Below are 5000 nucleotides of genomic sequence, written 5' to 3' on the forward strand. Positions count from 1 at the left end.
TGTTATGTGAAAACAAATAGATCAACCAAAACTGGCACTAAAGTGTGGCTCGTTGGTCTAGGGGTATGATTCTCGCTTTGGGTGCGAGAGGTCCCGGGTTCAAATCCCGGACGAGCCCTTTAGAGTACGTTGACAAAGGAAGGTACCTGGTAATGAGGGCTCCTGTTCAAATCCCAGATGAGTCCTTTACCCAACGTGGTTTGGGGTGATTTGCTGGGGGAGTTTCTCTTCTTGTCGACGCATGTTATGTGAAAACAAACAGTCAACCGAAACACTGACAGAAACGTGGCTCGTTGGTCTCGTGGTATGATTCTCACTAAGGGTGCATGGAGCTTTTGTCTAAGCATGTTATGTGACAACAAATAGATCAACCAAAACTGGCACCAAAGTGTGGCTTGTGGTCTAGGGGTATGATTCTCGCTTTGGGTGCGAGAGGTCCCGGGTTCAAATCCCGGACGAGCCCTTTAGAGTACGTTGACAAAGGAAGGTACCTGGTGACGAGGGCTCCTGTTCAAATCCTAGATGAGTCCTTTACCCAACGTGGTTTGGGGTCATGTTTCTCCTTTTTTTTCTGAGCATGTTATGTGAAAACAAACAGTCAACCAAAACACTGACAGAAACGTGGCTCGTTGGTCTCGTGGTATGATTCTCGCTAAGGGTGCATGGAGCTTTTGTCTAAGCATGTTATTTGAAAACAAATGGATCAACCAAAACTGCCACCAAATTGTGGCTCGTTGGTCTAGGGGTATGATTCTCGCTTCGGGTGCGAGAGGTCCCTGGTTCAAATCCTGGACGAGCCCTTTAGAGTACGTTGACAAAGGAAGGTACCTGGTAACGAGGGCTCCTGTTCAAATCCCAGATGAGTCCTTTACCCAACGTGGTTTGGGGTGATTTGCTGGGGGAGTTTCTCTTCTTGTCGACGCATGTTATGTGAAAACAAACAGTCAACCGAAACACTGACAGAAACGTGGCTCGTTGGTCTCGTGGTATGATTCTCACTAAGGGTGCATGGAGCTTTTGTCTAAGCATGTTATGTGAAAACAAATCGATCAACCAAAACTGGGACCAAATTGTGGCTCGTTGGTCTAGGGGTATGATTCTTGCTTTGGGTGCGAGGGGTCCGGGGTTCAAATCCCGGACGAGCCCTTTAGAGTACATTGACAAAGGAAGGTACCTGGTGACGAGGGCTCCTGTTCAAATCCCAGATGAGTCCTTTACCCAACGTGGTTTGGGGTCATGTTTCTCCTTTTGTCTGAGCATGTTATGTGAAAACAAACAGTCAACCGAAACACTGACAGAAACGTGGCTCGTTGGTCTCGTGGTATGATTCTCGCTAAGGGTGCATGGAGCTTTTGGCTAAGCATGTTATTTGAAAACAAATCGATCAACCAAAACTGCCACCAAATTGTGGCTCGTTGGTCTAGGGGTATGATTCTCGCTTCGGGTGCGAGAGGTCCCGGGTTCAAATCCCGTACGAGCCCTTTAGAGAACTTTGACAGAGGAAGGTACCTGGTGACGAGGGCTCACGTTCAAATCCCAGATGAGTCCTTTACCCAACGTGGTTTGGGGGGATTTGCTGGGGGAGTTTCTTTTCTTGTCGACGCATGTTATGTGAAAACAAACAGTCAACCGAAACACTGACAGAAACGTGGCTCGTTGGTCTCGTGGTATGATTCTCACTAAGGGTGCATGGAGCTTTTGTCTAAGCATGTTATGTGAAAACAAATAGATCAACCAAAACTGGCACCAAAGTGTGGCTCGTTGGTCTTTGGGTATGATTCTCGCTTTGGGTGCGAGAGGTCCCGGGTTCAAATCCCGGACTAGCCCTTTAGAGTACGTTGACAAAGGAAGGTACCTGGTGACGAGGGCTCCTGTTCAAATCCCAGATGAGTCCTTTACCCAACGTGGTTTGGGGTCATGTTTCTCCTTTTGTCTGAGCATGTTATGTGAAAACAAACAGTCAACCAAAACACTGACAGAAACGTGGCTCGTTGGTCTCGTGGTATGATTCTCACTAAGGGTGCATGGAGCTTTTGTCTAAGCATGTTATGTGAAAACAAATAGATCAACCAAAACTGGCACCAAAGTGTGGCTTGTGGTCTAGGGGTATGATTCTCGCTTTGGGTGCGAGAGGTCCCGGTTTCAAATCCCGGACGAGCCCTTTAGAGTACGTTGACAAAGGAAGGTACCTGGTGACCAGGGCTCCTGTTCAAATCCCAGATGAGTCCTTTACCCAACGTGGTTTGGGGTCATGTTTCTCCTTTTTTTTCTGAGCATGTTATGTGAAAACAAACAGTCAACCAAAACACTGACAGAAACGTGGCTCGTTGGTCTCGTGGTATGATTCTCGCTAAGGGTGCATGGAGCTTTTGTCTAAGCATGTTATTTGAAAACAAATGGATCAACCAAAACTGCTACCAAATTGTGGCTCGTTGGTCTAGGGGTATGATTCTCGCTTCGGGTGCGAGAGGTCCCTGGTTCAAATCCTGGACGAGCCCTTTGGAGTACGTTGACAAAGGAAGGTACCTGGTAACGAGGGCTCCTGTTCAAATCCCAGATGAGTCCTTTACCCAACGTGGTTTGGGGTGATTTGCTGGGGGAGTTTCTCTTCTTGTCGACGCATGTTATGTGAAAACAAACAGTCAACCGAAACACTGACAGAAACGTGGCTCGTTGGTCTCGTGGTATGATTCTCACTAAGGGTGCATGGAGCTTTTGTCTAAGCATGTTATGTGAAAACAAATCGATCAACCAAAACTGGGACCAAATTGTGGCTCGTTGGTCTAGGGGTATGATTCTTGCTTTGGGTGCGAGGGGTCCGGGGTTCAAATCCCGGACGAGCCCTTTAGAGTACATTGACAAAGGAAGGTACCTGGTGACGAGGGCTCCTGTTCAAATCCCAGATGAGTCCTTTACCCAACGTGGTTTGGGGTCATGTTTCTCCTTTTGTCTGAGCATGTTATGTGAAAACAAACAGTCAACCGAAACACTGACAGAAACGTGGCTCGTTGGTCTCGTGGTATGATTCTCGCTAAGGGTGCATGGAGCTTTTGGCTAAGCATGTTATTTGAAAACAAATCGATCAACCAAAACTGCCACCAAATTGTGGCTCGTTGGTCTAGGGGTATGATTCTCGCTTCGGGTGCGAGAGGTCCCGGGTTCAAATCCCGTACGAGCCCTTTAGAGAACTTTGACAGAGGAAGGTACCTGGTGACGAGGGCTCACGTTCAAATCCCAGATGAGTCCTTTACCCAACGTGGTTTGGGGGGATTTGCTGGGGGAGTTTCTCTTCTTGTCGACGCATGTTATGTGAAAACAAACAGTCAACCGAAACACTGACAGAAACGTGGCTCGTTGGTCTCGTGGTATGATTCTCACTAAGGGTGCATGGAGCTTTTGTCTAAGCATGTTATGTGAAAACAAATAGATCAACCAAAACTGGCACCAAAGTGTGGCTCGTTGGTCTTTGGGTATGATTCTCGCTTTGGGTGCGAGAGGTCCCGGGTTCAAATCCCGGACTAGCCCTTTAGAGTACGTTGACAAAGGAAGGTACCTGGTGACGAGGGCTCCTGTTCAAATCCCAGATGAGTCCTTTACCCAACGTGGTTTGGGGTCATGTTTCTCCTTTTGTCTGAGCATGTTATGTGAAAACAAACAGTCAACCAAAACACTGACAGAAACGTGGCTCGTTGGTCTCGTGGTATGATTCTCACTAAGGGTGCATGGAGCTTTTGTCTAAGCATGTTATGTGAAAACAAATAGATCAACCAAAACTGGCACCAAAGTGTGGCTTGTGGTCTAGGGGTATGATTCTCGCTTTGGGTGCGAGAGGTCCCGGTTTCAAATCCCGGACGAGCCCTTTAGAGTACGTTGACAAAGGAAGGTACCTGGTGACCAGGGCTCCTGTTCAAATCCCAGATGAGTCCTTTACCCAACGTGGTTTGGGGTCATGTTTCTCCTTTTTTTTCTGAGCATGTTATGTGAAAACAAACAGTCAACCAAAACACTGACAGAAACGTGGCTCGTTGGTCTCGTGGTATGATTCTCGCTAAGGGTGCATGGAGCTTTTGTCTAAGCATGTTATTTGAAAACAAATGGATCAACCAAAACTGCTACCAAATTGTGGCTCGTTGGTCTAGGGGTATGATTCTCGCTTCGGGTGCGAGAGGTCCCTGGTTCAAATCCTGGACGAGCCCTTTGGAGTACGTTGACAAAGGAAGGTACCTGGTAACGAGGGCTCCTGTTCAAATCCCAGATGAGTCCTTTACCCAACGTGGTTTGGGGTGATTTGCTGGGGGAGTTTCTCTTCTTGTCGACGCATGTTATGTGAAAACAAACAGTCAACCGAAACACTGACAGAAACGTGGCTCGTTGGTCTCGTGGTATGATTCTCACTAAGGGTGCATGGAGCTTTTGTCTAAGCATGTTATGTGAAAACAAATCGATCAACCAAAACTGGGACCAAATTGTGGCTCGTTGGTCTAGGGGTATGATTCTCGCTTTGGGTGCGAGGGGTCCGGGGTTCAAATCCCGGACGAGCCCTTTAGAGTACATTGACAAAGGAAGGTACCTGGTGACGAGGGCTCCTGTTCAAATCCCAGATGAGTCCTTTACCCAACGTGGTTTGGGGTCATGTTTCTCCTTTTGTCTGAGCATGTTATGTGAAAACAAACAGTCAACCGAAACACTGACAGAAACGTGGCTCGTTGGTCTCGTGGTATGATTCTCACTAAGGGTGCATGGAGCTTTTGTCTAAGCATGTTATGTGAAAACAAATCGATGAACCAAAACGGGGACCAAATTGTGGCTCGTTGGCCTAGGGGTATGATTTTGCTTTGGGTGCGAGGGGTCCGGGGTTCAAATCCCGGACGAGCCCTTTAGAGTACATTGACAAAGGAAGGTACCTGGCGACGAGGGCTCCTGTTCAAATCCCAGATGAGTCCTTTACCCAACGTGGTTTGGGGTCATGTTTCTCCTTTTGTCCGAGCATGTTATGTGAA

At 47.6% G+C, this 5000-nt stretch overlaps 7 non-coding genes across 7 annotated transcripts; all 7 read left to right on the top strand.

The window, feature by feature from the left end:
* The first annotated feature begins 46 nt into the window (after positions 1-46).
* On the top strand, positions 47-118 carry trnap-ugg (transfer RNA proline (anticodon UGG)). Its single transcript has one exon. It is a non-coding gene; the product is annotated as a tRNA-Pro (tRNA).
* A 610-nt stretch (positions 119-728) lies between these two features.
* Positions 729-800, top strand: trnap-cgg (transfer RNA proline (anticodon CGG)). The gene has a single exon. It is a non-coding gene; the product is annotated as a tRNA-Pro (tRNA).
* A 609-nt stretch (positions 801-1409) lies between these two features.
* trnap-cgg (transfer RNA proline (anticodon CGG)) lies at positions 1410-1481 on the top strand. Its single transcript has one exon. It is a non-coding gene; the product is annotated as a tRNA-Pro (tRNA).
* Positions 1482-2426: 945 nt separating this feature from the next.
* On the top strand, positions 2427-2498 carry trnap-cgg (transfer RNA proline (anticodon CGG)). The gene has a single exon. It is a non-coding gene; the product is annotated as a tRNA-Pro (tRNA).
* Positions 2499-3107: 609 nt separating this feature from the next.
* trnap-cgg (transfer RNA proline (anticodon CGG)) lies at positions 3108-3179 on the top strand. Its single transcript has one exon. It is a non-coding gene; the product is annotated as a tRNA-Pro (tRNA).
* Positions 3180-4124: 945 nt separating this feature from the next.
* trnap-cgg (transfer RNA proline (anticodon CGG)) lies at positions 4125-4196 on the top strand. The gene has a single exon. It is a non-coding gene; the product is annotated as a tRNA-Pro (tRNA).
* Positions 4197-4470: 274 nt separating this feature from the next.
* On the top strand, positions 4471-4542 carry trnap-ugg (transfer RNA proline (anticodon UGG)). Its single transcript has one exon. It is a non-coding gene; the product is annotated as a tRNA-Pro (tRNA).
* Positions 4543-5000: the final 458 nt, after the last annotated feature.

This window comes from Hypomesus nipponensis, chromosome 1 (assembly GCF_054491055.1).
Source record: "Hypomesus nipponensis isolate SF chromosome 1, ASM5449105v1, whole genome shotgun sequence".
Lineage (NCBI taxonomy): Eukaryota > Metazoa > Chordata > Actinopteri > Osmeriformes > Osmeridae > Hypomesus > Hypomesus nipponensis.